The sequence below is a fragment of the Hyperolius riggenbachi genome, chromosome 4 (genome assembly GCF_040937935.1).
Source record: "Hyperolius riggenbachi isolate aHypRig1 chromosome 4, aHypRig1.pri, whole genome shotgun sequence".
NCBI classification, from domain to species: domain Eukaryota; kingdom Metazoa; phylum Chordata; class Amphibia; order Anura; family Hyperoliidae; genus Hyperolius; species Hyperolius riggenbachi.
Window position 1 is genome coordinate 502,143,119 of NC_090649.1, and position 26,101 is coordinate 502,169,219.

The following is a 26,101-nucleotide window of genomic DNA, read 5'->3' on the forward strand; positions in this document are numbered from 1 at the left end:
TAGGTGCCCCCCCTCCCCTCATACTGGAGGGGGAGCCGCGGGGAGGGCAGCCCGACCTCTCCCTCCCTTCCTCTCCGGGCCACCCTCCGTGCTCCCCCCTCCGATGTAGACTGCAGCAGAGCCAGAGAGAACAACTCACCTCCCTGGTTCCGATCGCCGGCGCCTCTCACGGTGTATCACTTGCCGCTGGTCTCCTCTTGTACATTGTCACTGATACACAGTAAACTTCCTGCTAAGCAGGAAGTTTAGTGTGCATCGATCAGTGACAATGTACAAGAGGAGACCAGCGGCAAGTGATACACCGTGAGAGGCGCCGGCGATCGGAACCAGGGAGGTGAGTTGTTCTCTCTGGCTCTGCTGCAGTCTACATCGGAGGGGGGAGCACGGAGGGTGGCCCGGAGAGGAAGGGAGGGAGAGGTCGGGCTGCCCTCCCCGCGGCTCCCCCCTCCATCACGGTGGCCGCATCATGCCAGCTTCCAAATTAAAAGACATGCGGCCAGGCGGCAGGAGCGCCCCCTGGAAGCCGGCGCCCTGAGCGATCGCACAGGTCGCTCAGGTCAAAGGCCGGCCCTGACTACAATATTGATTGAGAATAAGTTTAAAAGCTTGCCATTTCCCTTCAGTGTCCTCCCCTTGTATATTTTACCCTGCATATACTTACCTCACTCCAGCCTGTGCCCCGCCCCTTACACTTACCCTTCATATACTCACCTCACCCTCCAGCCTGTGCCCCGCCCCTTACACTTACCCTTCATATATTTACCTCACCCTCCAGCCTGTGCCCCGCCCCTTATACTTACCCTGCATATACTCACCTCACCCTCCAGCCTGTGCCCCGCCCATTACACTTACCCTGCATATACTCACCTCACCCTTCAGCCTGTGCCCCACATCCCATCTGCACGATTTCTCTGACCACGGATATGTTTCCCTGTTCTGGGCCACTTGTGAACCAGCTGAGTGTGAACTGCACCTAACACTGAGGTTCAGTTCACAACAAGCCGGATGAAGTCCTCTGTGGTGGAAATGCCTCGGATTTCAGATCCCAGCACTGATATTTGGCCTGATGATGTTAGGTGAGTATGCTCACAAAACGCGTTGCCCGAGTGCAAGTACAGATTCTGTATACTTTATATTTGTGTCCTTTTTGAGCGATTTTTTTTTATTATTTTATCCTTTCTTAGAACCATTTCCCCCCCATTGTCGTCTGATGGTTCAGGCTGTCTCCCCTCTCCACCCACGTGGCATGATTCATGAATAGGGAGGAGTGAGTCCATGGCAGTCAGCAAGTCCAGCTGTGCCTTCTGAAGGGTCCATGGAAACTTCAGGATGGGCAGATAAGACAGAAGTAAACATTGGTTACACATTATTATTATTATTATTATTATTATTATTTATTGTATTTATAAAGCGCCAACATATTGAAGGAAACTTGAAGTGAGAGTGGTATGGAGGCTGCCATATTTATTTCCTGTTAAACAATACTAGTTTCCTGGCAGCCCTGCTGATCTATCTGGCTGCAGCAGTGTCTGAATCATACACCTGAAATAAGCATGCAGCTTATCTGTTCAGAATTGAGTCAGAACATCATATCTGCATGCTTGTTCAGGGGCTATGGCTAATAGTATTAGAGGCAGAGGACTTCTCCTCACCATGTATGAGCAGCTCCGGTGTACTGCACAGACACAGCCGCACTCACACAGGTGCTCGTGGTTGAAGGAGAATGCAGTTGCAATCAGAAACTCAAAATCTCTCATTGGGTTTCTTTTGGGGGCCGGCGAGCTGCAACAGTGGTCCAAAGAAGGTTGTAGAAAGCATCTACAGGATCCACAGGATTCCTCCTTCTCGAGTAAGCTTCCGTTTTTTTACCCTTGGTTCGCATCGGGTACACTTTAAGGCCTAAACCAAATTCTAGTGTATGGGAGCAACAAGGACCACGAGGACGCCAAAGCTCTGCTGGTGATGCCTTCACAATGATAGCTTGGACTTTGCTCTGATAAACACTATCTGGAGTACCCTCTACAGTATAGACAGACAGGTGCTCGTCCTAAACATGTCCAATCAACTGAATTTACCACACGTGGATTACAAAGAATCTGTAGAAATATCTAAATAGTGTGATATAGAAAAGTTCTCCAGTAATAGAAAGGTCCGTGAGAGAGGCCAGTATCAGGTCCGATCCCCTGATCTACAATGTCTGAGGTAGGGTGACAGCTCTCAAGTATCTGTCACTCTCCAGCTGGCCAGCCAGTACTCACCTCCGCCGCATGGCAGCTCCTAGCCTCCAATCTCTTGACCACATCCTCCTCTATTGGCCAATGGGAAAGGAGGAAGCATGGACATGCCCGCAGTGTACTTGAATGCAGCTTAGTTGGAAAGTATCAAGACACATGAGCACTGTCACCCGAGCTCTTTCAGCCAATGTACAGTGCTGTGGGATTATGCTTGGGTTATGGGCTGTGAGCAGGGCCGGATTTAAGACAAGGCCACATAGGCCATGGCCTAGGGCACCACAGAATCAAGGGTGGGTGGGCAGCAGGCTATACCAGGGTTGGTAATGGTCACCTGGCTACCTGTACTCGAGGGAGGGGGGTCATCAGGCTATCTATACAGAATATGGGGGAGAGCTTCTTATGCTAGAGGGAAAGGGAAGAGGAAGGGGGGGGGGGGGGGGGGGTGAGGGGTCATTAGGCAAACTATACTGGAGGGGAAGGGGGGTCATCAGGCTGTCTAAACTGGAGGAGTTGGGGCTGACCCCCTGATATTTCCATCATCCAATCAGTGACGATGTCATCAGCCTGGGACAGCTCCAAATCCAGCGACTCTGAGAGGAAAGCTGAGCGTATCCAGTTACCACAGCAAATCCCCATTACTGCACAATGCTAAAAATACCCCTAATAGGCAGCTCTTATCTCACTGCGAAGGGGAAAAACACTGTAAGTGGATTTCTATATCAATTACTCATTGTCTTCCTTCAACTCCGCCATAAAAATGTTCCAAAACAATAAAAAAATGTGTGTTTTCCATGCACATAGATGTTCATTACCACGGCAACGTACAGCACACAGAACGCCACAACAACTTAAAAAAGCTACATGCTAGCTTTATAGTGGAGCCGCTGGAGCGCACACGCAGGAGGCGGGGGAGTGTCCGTACTTCTGGCGTCATGATGCGACGCCAGAAGCGAAGATTACAGGACATACTGCGCATGTGCGGCGCAGTATGTCCGGGTCATGGGTCAGGAGAGTCGGCCAGTACCGGGAGCTGTGGCTGACAAGCGGGACCCGACGGCAGGGAGCGAGGGGAGCGGTGAGTATGTCCTTTTCTTTACCTACACAATGCAGGTTTTATCTCTCTGCAGCCTTTCGGCTGCAGTATCCTTTAAAGAGACTCCGTAACAAAAATTGCATCCTGTTTTTTATCATCCTACAAGTTCCAAAAGCTATTCTAATATGTTCTGGCTTACTGCAGCACGTTCTACTATCACCATCTCTGTAATAAATCAACTTATCTCTCTCTTGTCAGACTTGTCAGGCCTGTGTCTGGAAGGCTGCCAAGTTCTTCAGTGTTGTGGTTCTGTGATGCATCTCCCCCTTCCAGGCCCCTCTCTGCACACTGCTGTGTGTTATTTAGATTAGAACTGGAGCACAGCGTGACCAAGCGTCCAGCAGGACGCGAAACGGCCGTCGCAAGCCCCTACTGATGCCCGGCATCCCCACCTCCACCTCACAGCCACCATTTTGACCACCCGTGGAATGCACTTGTGGTATGTAACCCTTATGATTGTGGACATTGCAAAATAAATTTACAGACGGAAGGTGCCCGGACGTTTCCTTTCCTCTTTGTTTTTCCTGTTATTTAGATTAGTGCAGCTTCTCTCTGCTCTCTTATCTTTTACAAGCTGGATAAATCCTCCTCTGAGCTGGCTGGGCTTTCACATACTGAGGAATTACATACAGGCACAGCTGTCTGCACTCTGCAGGAAGAAACAGCCTGACACTTCAGTGGAAGATAGCTGCAGGGGGAAAGAAACACACAAATGATCTCTTGAGATTCAAAAGGAAGGGTGTATACAGCCTGCTTGTGTATGGATGTATTTTCTATGTGTGGACATACTGTACATCAATCTACTTCCTGTTTTGGTGGCTATTTTGTTTGTTTATAAACAAACTTTTTAAAACTGTTTTTAACCACTTTTAATGCGGCGAGGAGCGGCGAAATTGTGACAGAGGGTAATAGGAGATGTCCCCTAACACACTGGTATGTTTACTTTTGTGCGATTTTAACAATACAGATTCTCTTTAAGTAGCTAGAGGTGCCCCCATGTATTAGGTAGCTAGAGGTGCCCTCAGGTGAAGGGAGATCTCATCAGTGGAATGCAGAGAGCAGGGTAAGTAATCTCTCATTTACACTCTCATCAGGACTCTGTATAGGGGAGGAGGGAGAGGAGTGACCCATCTTTCCACCATCAGATGCACTAGCAAGGGAATATTACCAAAAGTAAGTATACTATTTTCCTGACTAACTTTCCACAGCTCACGGATGGTACAAGAGAAGAGATAACCAGATCTATATGAGTTTTCTATCCCACGCAGGGGCGTAGCAATAGTGGGTGCAGAAGTAGCATCGGGTCCCTTGGGCCAGAGGGGCCCCAAGGGGCCCTCCCTCAACTGTAGTATTAGCTCTCTATTGGTCATGTGCTCATAATAATCACTTCTATAGATATTAAAAGGGAAGAGGCGCCCAGGTTGGATAAAAGCTTCTAAAAACTGTTCAAAAATGAAAAAGATAACGAGGTGTCTTACCTCAATGACAAACTCTTTGATTTACAAAAGATTTTTATTTAGCACAGGCAACGCGTTTCGCAGGTCTGAGCCCGCTTCCTCAGGCCAATAACAGTGCCAAATGCCAAAAATCAGTTAGCATAGGGAGCCTCTCTTTGCTAACTGATTTTTGGCATTTGGCACTGCTATTGGCCTGAGGAAGCGGGCTCAGACCTGCGAAACGCGTTGCCTGTGCTAAATAAAAATCTTTTGTAAATCACAAAGATTTTGTCATTAAGGTAAGACACCTTGTTAACTTTTTCATTTTTGAACAGTTTTTAGAAGCTTTTGTCCAACCAGGGCGCCTCTTCCCTTGTAATGTGCAGAGTATACCTCCGTACATAACCTGTCCGAGGGGTGGTGACAGAACACCAGTCGTGTCCACCATGGTGGACATCGGTCCGCTTCTTTTTTCAAGAGAGCGATCACATGTGGGTTCATTTAGGACCACCCTGAGTGGAGTCGGGTTTCTGGTCTCCACCTGCTTCCTGTGGTCGGTTGCCCCTAGCAACCCTCCTTTGTCAGTAGCATCTTACTTATTTTTTCATTAACCTTTAACTGACATACTTCACTACTGGTCTCCCGCTTTGTCTCCTGTGCATTTTTCTCTAGGGTGCCAAGACACCCCCAGTCCCCCACCACGTCACACTTCTATAGATACTATGAATAGTGGTAACTGGTAATCATTAACAAACTGCTCCCCCTCCCCCTCTTGCACCTCTGACACTGTAGTTTTGGTACGCCGTATCAATTGTTATGTATAGAGTGCTGGGGGGGGGGGGGGGGGGGGGGGCAATGTAAAACTTGCATCGGGGCCCACAGCTCCTTAGCTACACCACTGATCCCACGCCCACCCGCAAAATAACATCATCTTTATTTTTTCCTCCCTTGCAGTTCCACATTTAGTCACTAGATGTCAACCTGACAGTAACAATGATTTCTAGCATTCTAGATGATTCCTTCAATCGATACTCATGGCTCACTTGATTTTTGGGAACAATGAGCTTTGGCGTAATAAATCTATATTGTGATTATCAGTCTCCTATTCATGTATATTATATAATACAGCTGATTACTGCAGCAACACAATAATAACAGTCATCAATATGTTACACTGAGAATGTGAGAAGGCATTGCTGAGACATGTAGTGCCCCTCCCCTGAGAAGGCATTGCTGAGACATGTAGTGCTCCTCCCCCTGAGAAGGCATTGCTGAGACATGTAGTGCTCCTCCTCCCCCTGAGAAGGCATTGCTGAGACATGTAGTGCTCCTCCCCCTGAGAAGGCATTTCTGAGACATGTAGTGCTCCTCCCCCTGAGAGGGCATTGCTGAGACATGTAGTGCTCCTCCCTCTGAGAAGGCATTGCTGAGACATGTAGTGCTCCTCCCTCTGAGAAGGCATTGCTGAGACATGTAGTGCTCCTCCCCCTGAGAAGGCATTGCTGAGACATGTAGTGCTCCTCCTCCCCCTGAGAAGGCATTGCTGAGACATGTAGTGCTCCTCCTCCCCCTGAGAAGGCATTGCTGAGACATGTAGTGCTCCTCCCCCTGAGAAGGCATTGCTGAGACATGTAGTGCTCCTCCCCCTGAGAAGGCATTGCTGAGACATGTAGTGCTCCTCCTCCCCCTGAGAAGGCATTGCTGAGACATGTAGTGCTCCTCCTCCCCCTGAGAAGGCATTGCTGAGACATGTAGTGCTCCTCCCCCTGAGAAGGCATTGCTGAGACATGTAGTGCTCCTCCCCCTGAGAAGGCATTGCTGAGACATGTAGTGCTCCTCCCCCTGAGAAGGCATTGCTGAGACATGTAGTGCTCCTCCCTCTGAGAAGGCATTGCTGAGACATGTAGTGCACCTCCTCCCCCTGAGAAGGCATTGCTGAGACATGTAGTGCTCCTCCCCCTGAGAAGGCATTGCTGAGACATGTAGTGCTCCTCCCCCTGAGAAGGCATTGCTGAGACATGTAGTGCTCCTCCTCCCCCTGAGAAGGCATTGCTGAGACATGTAGTGCTCCTCCCCCTGAGAAGGCATTGCTGAGACATGTAGTGCTCCTCCTCCCCCTGAGAAGGCATTGCTGAGACATGTAGTGCTCCTCCCCCTGAGAAGGCATTGCTGAGACATGTAGTGCCCCTCCCCCTGAGAAGGCATTGCTGAGACATGTAGTGCTCCTCCCCCTGAGAAGGCATTGCTGAGACATGTAGTGCTCCTCCTCCTGAGAAGGCATTGCTGAGACATGTAGTGCTCCTCCTCCTGAGAAGGCATTGCTGAGACATGTAGTGCTCCTCCTCCCCCTGAGAAGGCATTGCTGAGACATGTAGTGCTCCTCCTCCCCCTGAGAAGGCATTGCTGAGACATGTAGTGCTCCTCCCCCTGAGAAGGCATTGCTGAGACATGTAGTGCTCCTCCCCCTGAGAAGGCATTGCTGAGACATGTAGTGCTCCTCCTCCCCCTGAGAAGGCATTGCTGAGACATGTAGTGCTCCTCCCCCTGAGAAGGCATTGCTGAGACATGTAGTGCCCCTCCCCCTGAGAAGGCATTGCTGAGACATGTAGTGCTCCTCCTCCTGAGAAGGCATTGCTGAGACATGTAGTGCTCCTCCCCCTGAGAAGGCATTGCTGAGACATGTAGTGCTCCTCCCCCTGAGAAGGCATTGCTGAGACATGTAGTGCCCCTCCCCCTGAGAAGGCATTGCTGAGACATGTAGTGCTCCTCCTCCTGAGAAGGCATTGCTGAGACATGTAGTGCTCCTCCTCCCCCTGAGAAGGCATTGCTGAGACATGTAGTGCTCCTCCTCCCCCTGAGAAGGCATTGCTGAGACATGTAGTGCTCCTCCTCCCCCTGAGAAGGCATTGCTGAGACATGTAGTGCTCCTCCCCCTGAGAAGGCATTGCTGAGACATGTAGTGCTCCTCCCCCTGAGAAGGCATTGCTGAGACATGTAGTGCTCCTCCCCCTGAGAAGGCATTGCTGAGACATGTAGTGCTCCTCCCCCTGAGAGGGCATTGCTGAGACATGTAGTGCTCCTCCCCCTGAGAAGGCATTGCTGAGACATGTAGTGCTCCTGGCATTGCTGAGACATGTAGTGCACCTCCTCCTGAGAAGGCATTGCTGAGACATGTAGTGCTCCTCCCCCTGAGAAGGCATTGCTGAGACATGTAGTGCTCCTCCCCCTGAGAAGGCATTGCTGAGACATGTAGTGCTCCTCCCCCTGAGAAGGCATTGCTGAGACATGTAGTGCTCCTCCTCCCCCTGAGAAGGCATTGCTGAGACATGTAGTGCTCCTCCCCCTGAGAAGGCATTGCTGAGACATGTAGTGCTCCTCCCCCTGAGAAGGCATTGCTGAGACATGTAGTGCTCCTCCCCCTGAGAAGGCATTGCTGAGACATGTAGTGCTCCTCCTCCCCCTGAGAAGGCATTGCTGAGACATGTAGTGCTCCTCCCCCTGAGAAGGCATTGCTGAGACATGTAGTGCTCCTCCTCCCCCTGAGAAGGCATTGCTGAGACATGTAGTGCTCCTCCCCCTGAGAAGGCATTGCTGAGACATGTAGTGCTCCTCCTCCCCCTGAGAAGGCATTGCTGAGACATGTAGTGCTCCTCCTCCTGAGAAGGCATTGCTGAGACATGTAGTGCTCCTCCTCCCCCTGAGAAGGCATTGCTGAGACATGTAGTGCTCCTCCTCCCCCTGAGAAGGCATTGCTGAGACATGTAGTGCTCCTCCCCCTGAGAAGGCATTGCTGAGACATGTAGTGCTCCTCCCCCTGAGAAGGCATTGCTGAGACATGTAGTGCTCCTCCCCCTGAGAAGGCATTGCTGAGACATGTAGTGCTCCTCCCCCTGAGAGGGCATTGCTGAGACATGTAGTGCTCCTCCTCCCCCTGAGAAGGCATTGCTGAGACATGTAGTGCTCCTCCCCCTGAGAAGGCATTGCTGAGACATGTAGTGCCCCTCCCCCTGAGAAGGCATTGCTGAGACATGTAGTGCTCCTCCCCCTGAGAAGGCATTGCTGAGACATGTAGTGCCCCTCCCCCTGAGAAGGCATTGCTGAGACATGTAGTGCTCCTCCTCCTGAGAAGGCATTGCTGAGACATGTAGTGCTCCTCCTCCTGAGAAGGCATTGCTGAGACATGTAGTGCTCCTCCTCCCCCTGAGAAGGCATTGCTGAGACATGTAGTGCTCCTCCTCCCCCTGAGAAGGCATTGCTGAGACATGTAGTGCTCCTCCTCCCCCTGAGAAGGCATTGCTGAGACATGTAGTGCTCCTCCCCCTGAGAAGGCATTGCTGAGACATGTAGTGCTCCTCCCCCTGAGAAGGCATTGCTGAGACATGTAGTGCTCCTCCCCCTGAGAAGGCATTGCTGAGACATGTAGTGCTCCTCCCCCTGAGAGGGCATTGCTGAGACATGTAGTGCTCCTCCCCCTGAGAAGGCATTGCTGAGACATGTAGTGCTCCTGGCATTGCTGAGACATGTAGTGCACCTCCTCCTGAGAAGGCATTGCTGAGACATGTAGTGCTCCTCCCCCTGAGAAGGCATTGCTGAGACATGTAGTGCTCCTCCCCCTGAGAAGGCATTGCTGAGACATGTAGTGCTCCTCCCCCTGAGAAGGCATTGCTGAGACATGTAGTGCTCCTCCTCCCCCTGAGAAGGCATTGCTGAGACATGTAGTGCTCCTCCCCCTGAGAAGGCATTGCTGAGACATGTAGTGCTCCTCCCCCTGAGAAGGCATTGCTGAGACATGTAGTGCTCCTCCCCCTGAGAAGGCATTGCTGAGACATGTAGTGCTCCTCCTCCCCCTGAGAAGGCATTGCTGAGACATGTAGTGCTCCTCCCCCTGAGAAGGCATTGCTGAGACATGTAGTGCTCCTCCCCCTGAGAAGGCATTGCTGAGACATGTAGTGCTCCTCCCCCTGAGAAGGCATTGCTGAGACATGTAGTGCTCCTCCCCCTGAGAAGGCATTGCTGAGACATGTAGTGCTCCTCCCCCTGAGAAGGCATTGCTGAGACATGTAGTGCTCCTCCTCCCCCTGAGAAGGCATTGCTGAGACATGTAGTGCTCCTCCCCCTGAGAAGGCATTGCTGAGACATGTAGTGCTCCTCCTCCCCCTGAGAAGGCATTGCTGAGACATGTAGTGCTCCTCCTCCCCCTGAGAAGGCATTGCTGAGACATGTAGTGCTCCTCCCCCTGAGAAGGCATTGCTGAGACATGTAGTGCTCCTCCCCCTGAGAAGGCATTGCTGAGACATGTAGTGCTCCTCCCCCTGAGAAGGCATTGCTGAGACATGTAGTGCTCCTCCCTCTGAGAAGGTATTGCTGAGACATGTAGTGCTCCTCCCCCTGAGAAGGCATTGCTGAGACATGTAGTGCTCCTCCCCCTGAGAAGGCATTGCTGAGACATGTAGTGCTCCTCCTCCCCCTGAGAAGGCATTGCTGAGACATGTAGTGCTCCTCCTCCCCCTGAGAAGGCATTGCTGAGACATGTAGTGCTCCTCCTCCCCCTGAGAAGGCATTGCTGAGACATGTAGTGCTCCTCCCCCTGAGAAGGCATTGCTGAGACATGTAGTGCTCCTCCCCCTGAGAAGGCATTGCTGAGACATGTAGTGCTCCTCCTCCCCCTGAGAAGGCATTGCTGAGACATGTAGTGCTCCTCCCCCTGAGAAGGCATTGCTGAGACATGTAGTGCTCCTCCCCCTGAGAAGGCATTGCTGAGACATGTAGTGCTCCTCCTCCCCCTGAGAAGGCATTGCTGAGACATGTAGTGCTCCTCCCCCTGAGAAGGCATTGCTGAGACATGTAGTGCTCCTCCCTCTGAGAAGGCATTGCTGAGACATGTAGTGCTCCTCCCCCTGAGAAGGCATTGCTGAGACATGTAGTGCTCCTCCTCCCCTGAGAAGGCATTGCTGAGACATGTAGTGCTCCTCCCCCTGAGAAGGCATTGCTGAGACATGTAGTGCTCCTCCCCCTGAGAAGGCATTGCTGAGACATGTAGTGCTCCTCCCCCTGAGAAGGCATTGCTGAGACATGTAGTGCTCCTCCTCCTGAGAAGGCATTGCTGAGACATGTAGTGCTCCTCCTCCCCCTGAGAAGGCATTGCTGAGACATGTAGTGCTCCTCCTCCCCCTGAGAAGGCATTGCTGAGACATGTAGTGCTCCTCCTCCTGAGAAGGCATTGCTGAGACATGTAGTGCTCCTCCCCCTGAGAAGGCATTGCTGAGACATGTAGTGCTCCTCCCTCTGAGAAGGCATTGCTGAGACATGTAGTGCTCCTCCCTCTGAGAAGGCATTGCTGAGACATGTAGTGCTCCTCCCCCTGAGAAGGCATTGCTGAGACATGTAGTGCTCCTCCTCCTCCTGAGAAGGCATTGCTGAGACATGTAGTGCTCCTCCCCCTGAGAAGGCATTGCTGAGACATGTAGTGCTCCTCCTCCCCTGAGAAGGCATTGCTGAGACATGTAGTGCTCCTCCCCCTGAGAAGGCATTGCTGAGACATGTAGTGCTCCTCCTCCCCTGAGAAGGCATTGCTGAGACATGTAGTGCTCCTCCCCCTGAGAAGGCATTGCTGAGACATGTAGTGCTCCTCCCCCTGAGAAGGCATTGCTGAGACATGTAGTGCTCCTCCTCCCCTGAGAAGGCATTGCTGAGACATGTAGTGCTCCTCCTCCCCCTGAGAAGGCATTGCTGAGACATGTAGTGCTCCTCCCCCTGAGAAGGCATTGCTGAGACATGTAGTGCTCCTCCCCCTGAGAAGGCATTGCTGAGACATGTAGTGCTCCTCCCCCTGAGAAGGCATTGCTGAGACATGTAGTGCTCCTCCCCCTGAGAAGGCATTGCTGAGACATGTAGTGCTCCTCCTCCCCCTGAGAAGGCATTGCTGAGACATGTAGTGCTCCTCCCCCTGAGAAGGCATTGCTGAGACATGTAGTGCTCCTCCCCCTGAGAAGGCATTGCTGAGACATGTAGTGCTCCTCCCCCTGAGAAGGCATTGCTGAGACATGTAGTGCTCCTCCTCCCCCTGAGAAGGCATTGCTGAGACATGTAGTGCTCCTCCCCCCTGAGAAGGCATTGCTGAGACATGTAGTGCTCCTCCTCCCCCTGAGAAGGCATTGCTGAGACATGTAGTGCTCCTCCCCCTGAGAAGGCATTGCTGAGACATGTAGTGCTCCTCCTCCCCCTGAGAAGGCATTGCTGAGACATGTAGTGCTCCTCCCCCTGAGAAGGCATTGCTGAGACATGTAGTGCTCCTCCTCCCCCTGAGAAGGCATTGCTGAGACATGTAGTGCTCCTCCCCCTGAGAAGGCATTGCTGAGACATGTAGTGCTCCTCCCCCTGAGAAGGCATTGCTGAGACATGTAGTGCTCCTCCTCCCCCTGAGAAGGCATTGCTGAGACATGTAGTGCTCCTCCTCCCCCTGAGAAGGCATTGCTGAGACATGTAGTGCTCCTCCTCCCCCTGAGAAGGCATTGCTGAGACATGTAGTGCTCCTCCTCCCCCTGAGAAGGCATTGCTGAGACATGTAGTGCTCCTCCCCCTGAGAAGGCATTGCTGAGACATGTAGTGCTCCTCCCCCTGAGAAGGCATTGCTGAGACATGTAGTGCTCCTCCCCCTGAGAAGGCATTGCTGAGACATGTAGTGCTCCTCCCCTGAGAAGGCATTGCTGAGACATGTAGTGCTCCTCCCCCTGAGAAGGCATTGCTGAGACATGTAGTGCTCCTCCTCCCTGAGAAGGCATTGCTGAGACATGTAGTGCTCCTCCCCCTGAGAAGGCATTGCTGAGACATGTAGTGCTCCTCCTCCCCTGAGAAGGCATTGCTGAGACATGTAGTGCTCCTCCCCCTGAGAAGGCATTGCTGAGACATGTAGTGCTCCTCCCCCTGAGAAGGCATTGCTGAGACATGTAGTGCTCCTCCCCCTGAGAAGGCATTGCTGAGACATGTAGTGCTCCTCCCCCTGAGAAGGCATTGCTGAGACATGTAGTGCTCCTCCCCCTGAGAAGGCATTGCTGAGACATGTAGTGCTCCTCCCCCTGAGAAGGCATTGCTGAGACATGTAGTGCTCCTCCTCCCCTGAGAAGGCATTGCTGAGACATGTAGTGCTCCTCCCCCTGAGAAGGCATTGCTGAGACATGTAGTGCTCCTCCTCCCCCTGAGAAGGCATTGCTGAGACATGTAGTGCTCCTCCCCCTGAGAAGGCATTGCTGAGACATGTAGTGCTCCTCCCCCTGAGAAGGCATTGCTGAGACATGTAGTGCTCCTCCCCCTGAGAAGGCATTGCTGAGACATGTAGTGCTCCTCCCCCTGAGAAGGCATTGCTGAGACATGTAGTGCTCCTCCTCCCCCTGAGAAGGCATTGCTGAGACATGTAGTGCTCCTCCCCCTGAGAAGGCATTGCTGAGACATGTAGTGCTCCTCCTCCCCCTGAGAAGGCATTGCTGAGACATGTAGTGCTCCTCCTCCCCTGAGAAGGCATTGCTGAGACATGTAGTGCTCCTCCCCCCTGAGAAGGCATTGCTGAGACATGTAGTGCTCCTCCCCCCTGAGAAGGCATTGCTGAGACATGTAGTGCTCCTCCCCCTGAGAAGGCATTGCTGAGACATGTAGTGCTCCTCCCCCTGAGAAGGCATTGCTGAGACATGTAGTGCTCCTCTCCCCCTGAGAAGGCATTGCTGAGACATGTAGTGCTCCTCCCCCTGAGAAGGCATTGCTGAGACATGTAGTGCTCCTCCCCCTGAGAAGGCATTGCTGAGACATGTAGTGCTCCTCCTCCCCTGAGAAGGCATTGCTGAGACATGTAGTGCTCCTCCCCCTGAGAAGGCATTGCTGAGACATGTAGTGCTCCTCCCCCTGAGAAGGCATTGCTGAGACATGTAGTGCTCCTCCTCCCCTGAGAAGGCATTGCTGAGACATGTAGTGCTCCTCCCCCTGAGAAGGCATTGCTGAGACATGTAGTGCTCCTCCCCCCTGAGAAGGCATTGCTGAGACATGTAGTGCTCCTCTCCCCCTGAGAAGGCATTGCTGAGACATGTAGTGCTCCTCCCCCTGAGAAGGCATTGCTGAGACATGTAGTGCTCCTCCCCCTGAGAAGGCATTGCTGAGACATGTAGTGCTCCTCCTCCCCTGAGAAGGCATTGCTGAGACATGTAGTGCTCCTCCCCCTGAGAAGGCATTGCTGAGACATGTAGTGCTCCTCCCCCCTGAGAAGGCATTGCTGAGACATGTAGTGCTCCTCCCCCCTGAGAAGGCATTGCTGAGACATGTAGTGCCTCCCTCCCCCTGAGAAGGCATTGCTGAGACATGTAGTGCTCCTCCCCCCTGAGAAGGCATTGCTGAGACATGTAGTGCTCCTCCCCCTGAGAAGGCATTGCTGAGACATGTAGTGCTCCTCCCCCCTGAGAAGGCATTGCTGAGACATGTAGTGCTCCTCCCCCTGAGAAGGCATTGCTGAGACATGTAGTGCTCCTCCCCCTGAGAAGGCATTGCTGAGACATGTAGTGCTCCTCCCCCTGAGAAGGCATTGCTGAGACATGTAGTGCTCCTCCTCCCCCTGAGAAGGCATTGCTGAGACATGTAGTGCTCCTCCCCCTGAGAAGGCATTGCTGAGACATGTAGTGCTCCTCCCCCTGAGAAGGCATTGCTGAGACATGTAGTGCTCCTCCCCCTGAGAAGGCATTGCTGAGACATGTAGTGCCTCCTCCCCCTGAGAAGGCATTGCTGAGACATGTAGTGCTCCTCCTCCCCTGAGAAGGCATTGCTGAGACATGTAGTGCTCCTCCCCCTGAGAAGGCATTGCTGAGACATGTAGTGCTCCTCCCCCTGAGAAGGCATTGCTGAGACATGTAGTGCTCCTCCCCCTGAGAAGGCATTGCTGAGACATGTAGTGCTCCTCCCCCTGAGAAGGCATTGCTGAGACATGTAGTGCTCCTCCCCCTGAGAAGGCATTGCTGAGACATGTAGTGCTCCTCCTCCCCTGAGAAGGCATTGCTGAGACATGTAGTGCTCCTCCCCCTGAGAAGGCATTGCTGAGACATGTAGTGCTCCTCCTCCCCTGAGAAGGCATTGCTGAGACATGTAGTGCTCCTCCCCCTGAGAAGGCATTGCTGAGACATGTAGTGCTCCTCCCCCTGAGAAGGCATTGCTGAGACATGTAGTGCTCCTCCTCCCCTGAGAAGGCATTGCTGAGACATGTAGTGCTCCTCCCCCTGAGAAGGCATTGCTGAGACATGTAGTGCTCCTCCTCCCCTGAGAAGGCATTGCTGAGACATGTAGTGCTCCTCCTCCCCTGAGAAGGCATTGCTGAGACATGTAGTGCTCCTCCTCCCCCTGAGAAGGCATTGCTGAGACATGTAGTGCTCCTCCTCCCCTGAGAAGGCATTGCTGAGACATGTAGTGCTCCTCCCCCTGAGAAGGCATTGCTGAGACATGTAGTGCTCCTCCTCCCTGAGAAGGCATTGCTGAGACATGTAGTGCTCCTCCCCCCCTGAGAAGGCATTGCTGAGACATGTAGTGCTCCTCCCCCCTGAGAAGGCATTGCTGAGACATGTAGTGCTCCTCCCCCTGAGAAGGCATTGCTGAGACATGTAGTGCTCCTCCTCCCCTGAGAAGGCATTGCTGAGACATGTAGTGCTCCTCCCCCTGAGAAGGCATTGCTGAGACATGTAGTGCTCCTCCCCCTGAGAAGGCATTGCTGAGACATGTAGTGCTCCTCCCCCTGAGAAGGCATTGCTGAGACATGTAGTGCTCCTCCTCCCCCTGAGAAGGCATTGCTGAGACATGTAGTGCTCCTCCCCCCTGAGAAGGCATTGCTGAGACATGTAGTGCTCCTCCCCCTGAGAAGGCATTGCTGAGACATGTAGTGCTCCTCCCCCTGAGAAGGCATTGCTGAGACATGTAGTGCTCCTCCCCCTGAGAAGGCATTGCTGAGACATGTAGTGCTCCTCCCCCTGAGAAGGCATTGCTGAGACATGTAGTGCTCCTCCCCCCTGAGAAGGCATTGCTGAGACATGTAGTGCTCCTCCCCCTGAGAAGGCATTGCTGAGACATGTAGTGCTCCTCCTCCCCTGAGAAGGCATTGCTGAGACATGTAGTGCTCCTCCTCCCCCTGAGAAGGCATTGCTGAGACATGTAGTGCTCCTCCCCCTGAGAAGGCATTGCTGAGACATGTAGTGCTCCTCCCCTGAGAAGGCATTGCTGAGACATGTAGTGCTCCTCCTCCCCCTGAGAAGGCATTGCTGAGACATGTAGTGCTCCTCCTCCCCCTGAGAAGGCATTGCTGAGACATGTAGTGCTCCTCCCCCTGAGAAGGCATTGCTGAGACATGTAGTGCTCCTCCCCCTGAGAAGGCATTGCTGAGACATGTAGTGCTCCTCCCCCTGAGAAGGCATTGCTGAGACATGTAGTGCTCCTCCCCCCTGAGAAGGCATTGCTGAGACATGTAGTGCTCCTCCCCCTGAGAAGGCATTGCTGAGACATGTAGTGCTCCTCCCCCTGAGAAGGCATTGCTGAGACATGTAGTGCTCCTCCTCCCCCTGAGAAGGCATTGCTGAGACATGTAGTGCTCCTCCTCCCCCTGAGAAGGCATTGCTGAGACATGTAGTGCTCCTCCCCCTGAGAAGGCATTGCTGAGACATGTAGTGCTCCTCCCCCTGAGAAGGCATTGCTGAGACATGTAGTGCTCCTCCTCCCCCTGAGAAGGCATTGCTGAGACATGTAGTGCTCCTCCCCCTGAGAAGGCATTGCTGAGACATGTAGTGCTCCTCCCCCTGAGAAGGCATTGCTGAGACATGTAGTGCTCCTCCCCCTGAGAAGGCATTGCTGAGACATGTAGTGCTCCTCCCCCTGAGAAGGCATTGCTGAGACATGTAGTGCTCCTCCCCCTGAGAAGGCATTGCTGAGACATGTAGTGCTCCTCCTCCCCCTGAGAAGGCATTGCTGAGACATGTAGTGCTCCTCCTCCCCCTGAGAAGGCATTGCTGAGACATGTAGTGCTCCTCCCCCCTGAGAAGGCATTGCTGAGACATGTAGTGCTCCTCCCCCTGAGAAGGCATTGCTGAGACATGTAGTGCTCCTCCCCCTGAGAAGGCATTGCTGAGACATGTAGTGCTCCTCCTCCCTGAGAAGGCATTGCTGAGACATGTAGTGCTCCTCCCCCTGAGAAGGCATTGCTGAGACATGTAGTGCTCCTCCCCCCTGAGAAGGCATTGCTGAGACATGTAGTGCTCCTCCCCCTGAGAAGGCATTGCTGAGACATGTAGTGCTCCTCCCCCTGAGAAGGCATTGCTGAGACATGTAGTGCTCCTCCTCCCCCTGAGAAGGCATTGCTGAGACATGTAGTGCTCCTCCTCCCCTGAGAAGGCATTGCTGAGACATGTAGTGCTCCTCCTCCCCTGAGAAGGCATTGCTGAGACATGTAGTGCTCCTCCTCCCCCTGAGAAGGCATTGCTGAGACATGTAGTGCTCCTCCCCCTGAGAAGGCATTGCTGAGACATGTAGTGCTCCTCCCTCCTGAGAAGGCATTGCTGAGACATGTAGTGCTCCTCCTCCCCCTGAGAAGGCATTGCTGAGACATGTAGTGCTCCTCCCCCTGAGAAGGCATTGCTGAGACATGTAGTGCTCCTCCTCCCCTGAGAAGGCATTGCTGAGACATGTAGTGCTCCTCCTCCCCTGAGAAGGCATTGCTGAGACATGTAGTGCTCCTCCCCCTGAGAAGGCATTGCTGAGACATGTAGTGCTCCTCCCCCTGAGAAGGCATTGCTGAGACATGTAGTGCTCCTCCCCCCTGAGAAGGCATTGCTGAGACATGTAGTGCTCCTCCTCCCCCTGAGAAGGCATTGCTGAGACATGTAGTGCTCCTCCCCCTGAGAAGGCATTGCTGAGACATGTAGTGCTCCTCCCCCTGAGAAGGCATTGCTGAGACATGTAGTGCTCCTCCCCCTGAGAGGCATTGCTGAGACATGTAGTGCTCCTCCCCCTGAGAAGGCATTGCTGAGACATGTAGTGCTCCTCCCCCTGAGAAGGCATTGCTGAGACATGTAGTGCTCCTCCCCCTGAGAAGGCATTGCTGAGACATGTAGTGCTCCTCCCCCTGAGAAGGCATTGCTGAGACATGTAGTGCTCCTCCTCCCCCTGAGAAGGCATTGCTGAGACATGTAGTGCTCCTCCTCCCCCTGAGAAGGCATTGCTGAGACATGTAGTGCTCCTCCTCCCCTGAGAAGGCATTGCTGAGACATGTAGTGCTCCTCCTCCCCTGAGAAGGCATTGCTGAGACATGTAGTGCCTCCTCCCCCTGAGAAGGCATTGCTGAGACATGTAGTGCTCCTCCCCCTGAGAAGGCATTGCTGAGACATGTAGTGCTCCTCCTCCCCCTGAGAAGGCATTGCTGAGACATGTAGTGCTCCTCCCCCTGAGAAGGCATTGCTGAGACATGTAGTGCTCCTCCCCCTGAGAAGGCATTGCTGAGACATGTAGTGCTCCTCCCCCTGAGAAGGCATTGCTGAGACATGTAGTGCTCCTCCTCCCTGAGAAGGCATTGCTGAGACATGTAGTGCTCCTCCTCCCCTGAGAAGGCATTGCTGAGACATGTAGTGCTCCTCCCCCTGAGAAGGCATTGCTGAGACATGTAGTGCTCCTCCCCCTGAGAAGGCATTGCTGAGACATGTAGTGCTCCTCCCCCTGAGAGGCATTGCTGAGACATGTAGTGCTCCTCCCCCTGAGAAGGCATTGCTGAGACATGTAGTGCTCCTCCTCCCCTGAGAAGGCATTGCTGAGACATGTAGTGCTCCTCCCCCCTGAGAAGGCATTGCTGAGACATGTAGTGCTCCTCCTCCCTGAGAAGGCATTGCTGAGACATGTAGTGCTCCTCCTCCCCCTGAGAAGGCATTGCTGAGACATGTAGTGCTCCTCCTCCCCTGAGAAGGCATTGCTGAGACATGTAGTGCTCCTCCCCCTGAGAAGGCATTGCTGAGACATGTAGTGCTCCTCCCCCCTGAGAAGGCATTGCTGAGACATGTAGTGCTCCTCCCCCTGAGAAGGCATTGCTGAGACATGTAGTGCTCCTCCCCCTGAGAAGGCATTGCTGAGACATGTAGTGCTCCTCTCCCCCTGAGAAGGCATTGCTGAGACATGTAGTGCTCCTCCCCCTGAGAAGGCATTGCTGAGACATGTAGTGCTCCTCCTCCCCCTGAGAAGGCATTGCTGAGACATGTAGTGCTCCTCCTCCCCTGAGAAGGCATTGCTGAGACATGTAGTGCTCCTCCCCCTGAGAAGGCATTGCTGAGACATGTAGTGCTCCTCCCCCTGAGAAGGCATTGCTGAGACATGTAGTGCTCCTCCCCTGAGAAGGCATTGCTGAGACATGTAGTGCTCCTCCTCCCCCTGAGAAGGCATTGCTGAGACATGTAGTGCTCCTCCCCCCTGAGAAGGCATTGCTGAGACATGTAGTGCTCCTCCTCCCCTGAGAAGGCATTGCTGAGACATGTAGTGCTCCTCCCCCTGAGAAGGCATTGCTGAGACATGTAGTGCTCCTCCTCCCCTGAGAAGGCATTGCTGAGACATGTAGTGCTCCTCCCCCTGAGAAGGCATTGCTGAGACATGTAGTGCTCCTCCCCCTGAGAAGGCATTGCTGAGACATGTAGTGCTCCTCCCCCTGAGAAGGCATTGCTGAGACATGTAGTGCTCCTCCTCCCTGAGAAGGCATTGCTGAGACATGTAGTGCTCCTCCCCCTGAGAAGGCATTGCTGAGACATGTAGTGCTCCTCCCCTGAGAAGGCATTGCTGAGACATGTAGTGCTCCTCCTCCCCCTGAGAAGGCATTGCTGAGACATGTAGTGCTCCTCCCCCTGAGAAGGCATTGCTGAGACATGTAGTGCTCCTCCTCCCTGAGAAGGCATTGCTGAGACATGTAGTGCTCCTCCCCCTGAGAAGGCATTGCTGAGACATGTAGTGCTCCTCCCCCTGAGAAGGCATTGCTGAGACATGTAGTGCTCCTCCCCCTGAGAAGGCATTGCTGAGACATGTAGTGCTCCTCCCCCTGAGAAGGCATTGCTGAGACATGTAGTGCTCCTCCCCCTGAGAAGGCATTGCTGAGACATGTAGTGCTCCTCCCCCTGAGAAGGCATTGCTGAGACATGTAGTGCTCCTCCCCCTGAGAAGGCATTGCTGAGACATGTAGTGCTCCTCCCCCTGAGAAGGCATTGCTGAGACATGTAGTGCTCCTCCCCCTGAGAAGGCATTGCTGAGACATGTAGTGCTCCTCCTCCCCTGAGAAGGCATTGCTGAGACATGTAGTGCTCCTCCCCCCTGAGAAGGCATTGCTGAGACATGTAGTGCTCCTCCCTCCTGAGAAGGCATTGCTGAGACATGTAGTGCTCCTCCCCCTGAGAAGGCATTGCTGAGACATGTAGTGCTCCTCCTCCCCCTGAGAAGGCATTGCTGAGACATGTAGTGCTCCTCCCCCTGAGAAGGCATTGCTGAGACATGTAGTGCTCCTCCCCCTGAGAAGGCATTGCTGAGACATGTAGTGCTCCTCCTCCCCTGAGAAGGCATTGCTGAGACATGTAGTGCTCCTCCCCCTGAGAAGGCATTGCTGAGACATGTAGTGCCTCCTCCCCCTGAGAAGGCATTGCTGAGACATGTAGTGCTCCTCCCCCTGAGAAGGCATTGCTGAGACATGTAGTGCTCCTCCTCCCCCTGAGAAGGCATTGCTGAGACATGTAGTGCTCCTCCCCCCTGAGAAGGCATTGCTGAGACATGTAGTGCTCCTCCTCCCCCTGAGAAGGCATTGCTGAGACATGTAGTGCTCCTCCTCCCCCTGAGAAGGCATTGCTGAGACATGTAGTGCTCCTCCTCCCCCTGAGAAGGCATTGCTGAGACATGTAGTGCTCCTCCCCCCTGAGAAGGCATTGCTGAGACATGTAGTGCTCCTCCCCCTGAGAAGGCATTGCTGAGACATGTAGTGCTCCTCCTCCCCCTGAGAAGGCATTGCTGAGACATGTAGTGCTCCTCCTCCCCCTGAGAAGGCATTGCTGAGACATGTAGTGCTCCTCCCCCTGAGAAGGCATTGCTGAGACATGTAGTGCTCCTCCCCCTGAGAAGGCATTGCTGAGACATGTAGTGCTCCTCCCCCTGAGAAGGCATTGCTGAGACATGTAGTGCTCCTCCCCCTGAGAAGGCATTGCTGAGACATGTAGTGCTCCTCCCCCTGAGAAGGCATTGCTGAGACATGTAGTGCTCCTCCCCCTGAGAAGGCATTGCTGAGACATGTAGTGCTCCTCCCCCTGAGAAGGCATTGCTGAGACATGTAGTGCTCCCCTGGAGGCATTGCTGAGACATGTAGTGCTCCTCCTCCTGAGAAGGCATTGCTGAGACATGTAGTGCTCCTCCCCCTGAGAAGGCATTGCTGAGACATGTAGTGCTCCTCCTCCCCCTGAGAAGGCATTGCTGAGACATGTAGTGCTCCTCCCCCTGAGAAGGCATTGCTGAGACATGTAGTGCTCCTCCCCCTGAGAAGGCATTGCTGAGACATGTAGTGCTCCTCCCCCCTGAGAAGGCATTGCTGAGACATGTAGTGCTCCTCCTCCCCCTGAGAAGGCATTGCTGAGACATGTAGTGCTCCTCCCCCTGAGAAGGCATTGCTGAGACATGTAGTGCTCCTCCTCCCCTGAGAAGGCATTGCTGAGACATGTAGTGCTCCCTCCCCCTGAGAAGGCATTGCTGAGACATGTAGTGCTCCTCCCCCTGAGAAGGCATTGCTGAGACATGTAGTGCTCCTCCTCCCCTGAGAAGGCATTGCTGAGACATGTAGTGCTCCTCCCCCTGAGAAGGCATTGCTGAGACATGTAGTGCTCCTCCCCCTGAGAAGGCATTGCTGAGACATGTAGTGCTCCTCCCCCTGAGAAGGCATTGCTGAGACATGTAGTGCTCCTCCCCCTGAGAAGGCATTGCTGAGACATGTAGTGCTCCTCCCCCTGAGAAGGCATTGCTGAGACATGTAGTGCTCCTCCCCCTGAGAAGGCATTGCTGAGACATGTAGTGCCTCCTCCCCCTGAGAAGGCATTGCTGAGACATGTAGTGCTCCTCCTCCCCTGAGAAGGCATTGCTGAGACATGTAGTGCTCCTCCCCCTGAGAAGGCATTGCTGAGACATGTAGTGCTCCTCCCCCTGAGAAGGCATTGCTGAGACATGTAGTGCTCCTCCCCCTGAGAAGGCATTGCTGAGACATGTAGTGCTCCTCCTCCCCTGAGAAGGCATTGCTGAGACATGTAGTGCTCCTCCCCCTGAGAAGGCATTGCTGAGACATGTAGTGCTCCTCCCCCTGAGAAGGCATTGCTGAGACATGTAGTGCTCCTCCCCCTGAGAAGGCATTGCTGAGACATGTAGTGCTCCTCCTCCCCCTGAGAAGGCATTGCTGAGACATGTAGTGCTCCTCCCCCTGAGAAGGCATTGCTGAGACATGTAGTGCTCCTCCTCCCCTGAGAAGGCATTGCTGAGACATGTAGTGCTCCTCCTCCCCTGAGAAGGCATTGCTGAGACATGTAGTGCTCCTCCCCCTGAGAAGGCATTGCTGAGACATGTAGTGCTCCTCCCCCTGAGAAGGCATTGCTGAGACATGTAGTGCTCCTCCCCCTGAGAAGGCATTGCTGAGACATGTAGTGCTCCTCCCCCTGAGAAGGCATTGCTGAGACATGTAGTGCTCCTCCCCCTGAGAAGGCATTGCTGAGACATGTAGTGCTCCTCCTCCCCCTGAGAAGGCATTGCTGAGACATGTAGTGCTCCTCCCCCTGAGAAGGCATTGCTGAGACATGTAGTGCCCTCCTCCCCCTGAGAAGGCATTGCTGAGACATGTAGTGCTCCTCCCCCTGAGAAGGCATTGCTGAGACATGTAGTGCTCCTCCTCCCCTGAGAAGGCATTGCTGAGACATGTAGTGCTCCTCCTCCCCTGAGAAGGCATTGCTGAGACATGTAGTGCTCCTCCCCCTGAGAAGGCATTGCTGAGACATGTAGTGCTCCTCCCCTGAGAAGGCATTGCTGAGACATGTAGTGCTCCTCCTCCCCCTGAGAAGGCATTGCTGAGACATGTAGTGCTCCTCCTCCCCCTGAGAAGGCATTGCTGAGACATGTAGTGCTCCTCCCCCTGAGAAGGCATTGCTGAGACATGTAGTGCTCCTCCTCCCCTGAGAAGGCATTGCTGAGACATGTAGTGCTCCTCCCCCTGAGAAGGCATTGCTGAGACATGTAGTGCTCCTCCTCCCCCTGAGAAGGCATTGCTGAGACATGTAGTGCTCCTCCCCTGAGAAGGCATTGCTGAGACATGTAGTGCTCCTCCCCCTGAGAAGGCATTGCTGAGACATGTAGTGCTCCTCCCCCTGAGAAGGCATTGCTGAGACATGTAGTGCTCCTCCCCCTGAGAGGGCATTGCTGAGACATGTAGTGCCTCCTCCCCCTGAGAAGGCATTGCTGAGACATGTAGTGCTCCTCCCCCTGAGAAGGCATTGCTGAGACATGTAGTGCTCCTCCCCCTGAGAAGGCATTGCTGAGACATGTAGTGCTCCTCCTCCCCCTGAGAAGGCATTGCTGAGACATGTAGTGCTCCTCCCCCCTGAGAAGGCATTGCTGAGACATGTAGTGCTCCTCCCCCTGAGAAGGCATTGCTGAGACATGTAGTGCTCCTCCTCCCCCTGAGAAGGCATTGCTGAGACATGTAGTGCTCCTCCCCCCTGAGAAGGCATTGCTGAGACATGTAGTGCTCCTCCTCCCCCTGAGAAGGCATTGCTGAGACATGTAGTGCTCCTCCCCCTGAGAAGGCATTGCTGAGACATGTAGTGCTCCTCCTCCCCTGAGAAGGCATTGCTGAGACATGTAGTGCTCCTCCTCCCCCTGAGAAGGCATTGCTGAGACATGTAGTGCTCCTCCCCCTGAGAAGGCATTGCTGAGACATGTAGTGCTCCTCCCCCTGAGAAGGCATTGCTGAGACATGTAGTGCTCCTCCCCCTGAGAAGGCATTGCTGAGACATGTAGTGCTCCTCCCCTGAGAAGGCATTGCTGAGACATGTAGTGCTCCTCCCCCTGAGAAGGCATTGCTGAGACATGTAGTGCTCCTCCCCCTGAGAAGGCATTGCTGAGACATGTAGTGCTCCTCCCCCTGAGAAGGCATTGCTGAGACATGTAGTGCTCCTCCCCCTGAGAAGGCATTGCTGAGACATGTAGTGCTCCTCCCCCTGAGAAGGCATTGCTGAGACATGTAGTGCTCCTCCTCCCCCTGAGAAGGCATTGCTGAGACATGTAGTGCTCCTCCTCCCCCTGAGAAGGCATTGCTGAGACATGTAGTGCTCCTCCCCCTGAGAAGGCATTGCTGAGACATGTAGTGCTCCTCCCCCCTGAGAAGGCATTGCTGAGACATGTAGTGCTCCTCCCCCTGAGAAGGCATTGCTGAGACATGTAGTGCTCCTCCTCCCCCTGAGAAGGCATTGCTGAGACATGTAGTGCTCCTCCCCCTGAGAAGGCATTGCTGAGACATGTAGTGCACCTCCTCCCCTGAGAAGGCATTGCTGAGACATGTAGTGCTCCTCCCCCTGAGAAGGCATTGCTGAGACATGTAGTGCTCCTCCCCCTGAGAAGGCATTGCTGAGACATGTAGTGCTCCTCCCCCTGAGAAGGCATTGCTGAGACATGTAGTGCTCCTCCTCCCCCTGAGAAGGCATTGCTGAGACATGTAGTGCTCCTCCTCCCCCTGAGAAGGCATTGCTGAGACATGTAGTGCTCCTCCCCCCCTGAGAAGGCATTGCTGAGACATGTAGTGCTCCTCCTCCCCTGAGAAGGCATTGCTGAGACATGTAGTGCTCCTCCCCCTGAGAAGGCATTGCTGAGACATGTAGTGCTCCTCCCCCTGAGAAGGCATTGCTGAGACATGTAGTGCTCCTCCCCCTGAGAAGGCATTGCTGAGACATGTAGTGCTCCTCCCCCTGAGAAGGCATTGCTGAGACATGTAGTGCTCCTCCTCCCCTGAGAAGGCATTGCTGAGACATGTAGTGCTCCTCCCCCTGAGAAGGCATTGCTGAGACATGTAGTGCTCCTCCCCCTGAGAAGGCATTGCTGAGACATGTAGTGCTCCTCCCCCTGAGAAGGCATTGCTGAGACATGTAGTGCTCCTCCCCCTGAGAAGGCATTGCTGAGACATGTAGTGCTCCTCCCCCCTGAGAAGGCATTGCTGAGACATGTAGTGCTCCTCCCCCTGAGAAGGCATTGCTGAGACATGTAGTGCTCCTCCCCCTGAGAAGGCATTGCTGAGACATGTAGTGCTCCTCCCCCTGAGAAGGCATTGCTGAGACATGTAGTGCTCCTCCCCCTGAGAAGGCATTGCTGAGACATGTAGTGCTCCTCCCCCTGAGAAGGCATTGCTGAGACATGTAGTGCTCCTCCTCCCCCTGAGAAGGCATTGCTGAGACATGTAGTGCTCCTCCCCCTGAGAAGGCATTGCTGAGACATGTAGTGCTCCTCCCCCTGAGAAGGCATTGCTGAGACATGTAGTGCTCCTCCCCCTGAGAAGGCATTGCTGAGACATGTAGTGCTCCTCCCCCTGAGAAGGCATTGCTGAGACATGTAGTGCTCCTCCCCCTGAGAAGGCATTGCTGAGACATGTAGTGCTCCCTCCCCCTGAGAAGGCATTGCTGAGACATGTAGTGCTCCTCCCCCCTGAGAAGGCATTGCTGAGACATGTAGTGCTCCTCCCCCTGAGAAGGCATTGCTGAGACATGTAGTGCTCCTCCCCCTGAGAAGGCATTGCTGAGACATGTAGTGCTCCTCCTCCCCTGAGAAGGCATTGCTGAGACATGTAGTGCTCCTCCTCCCCTGAGAAGGCATTGCTGAGACATGTAGTGCTCCTCCCCCTGAGAAGGCATTGCTGAGACATGTAGTGCTCCTCCTCCCTGAGAAGGCATTGCTGAGACATGTAGTGCTCCTCCCCCCTGAGAAGGCATTGCTGAGACATGTAGTGCTCCTCCTCCCCCTGAGAAGGCATTGCTGAGACATGTAGTGCTCCTCCCCTGAGAAGGCATTGCTGAGACATGTAGTGCTCCTCCTCCCCTGAGAAGGCATTGCTGAGACATGTAGTGCTCCTCCCCCTGAGAAGGCATTGCTGAGACATGTAGTGCTCCTCCCCCTGAGAAGGCATTGCTGAGACATGTAGTGCTCCTCCCTCCTGAGAAGGCATTGCTGAGACATGTAGTGCTCCTCCCCCTGAGAAGGCATTGCTGAGACATGTAGTGCTCCTCCCCTCTGAGAAGGCATTGCTGAGACAT

The 26,101-nt window shown here is 53.8% G+C and overlaps 1 protein-coding gene across 2 annotated transcripts in view; it reads left to right on the forward strand.

Annotated features, from left to right (window-relative positions):
* Positions 1–26,101, forward strand: part of ACYP2 (acylphosphatase 2) — a 301,455-nt gene that overhangs the window by 140,448 nt on the left and 134,906 nt on the right. The gene's annotated exons all lie outside the window — the stretch shown is intronic.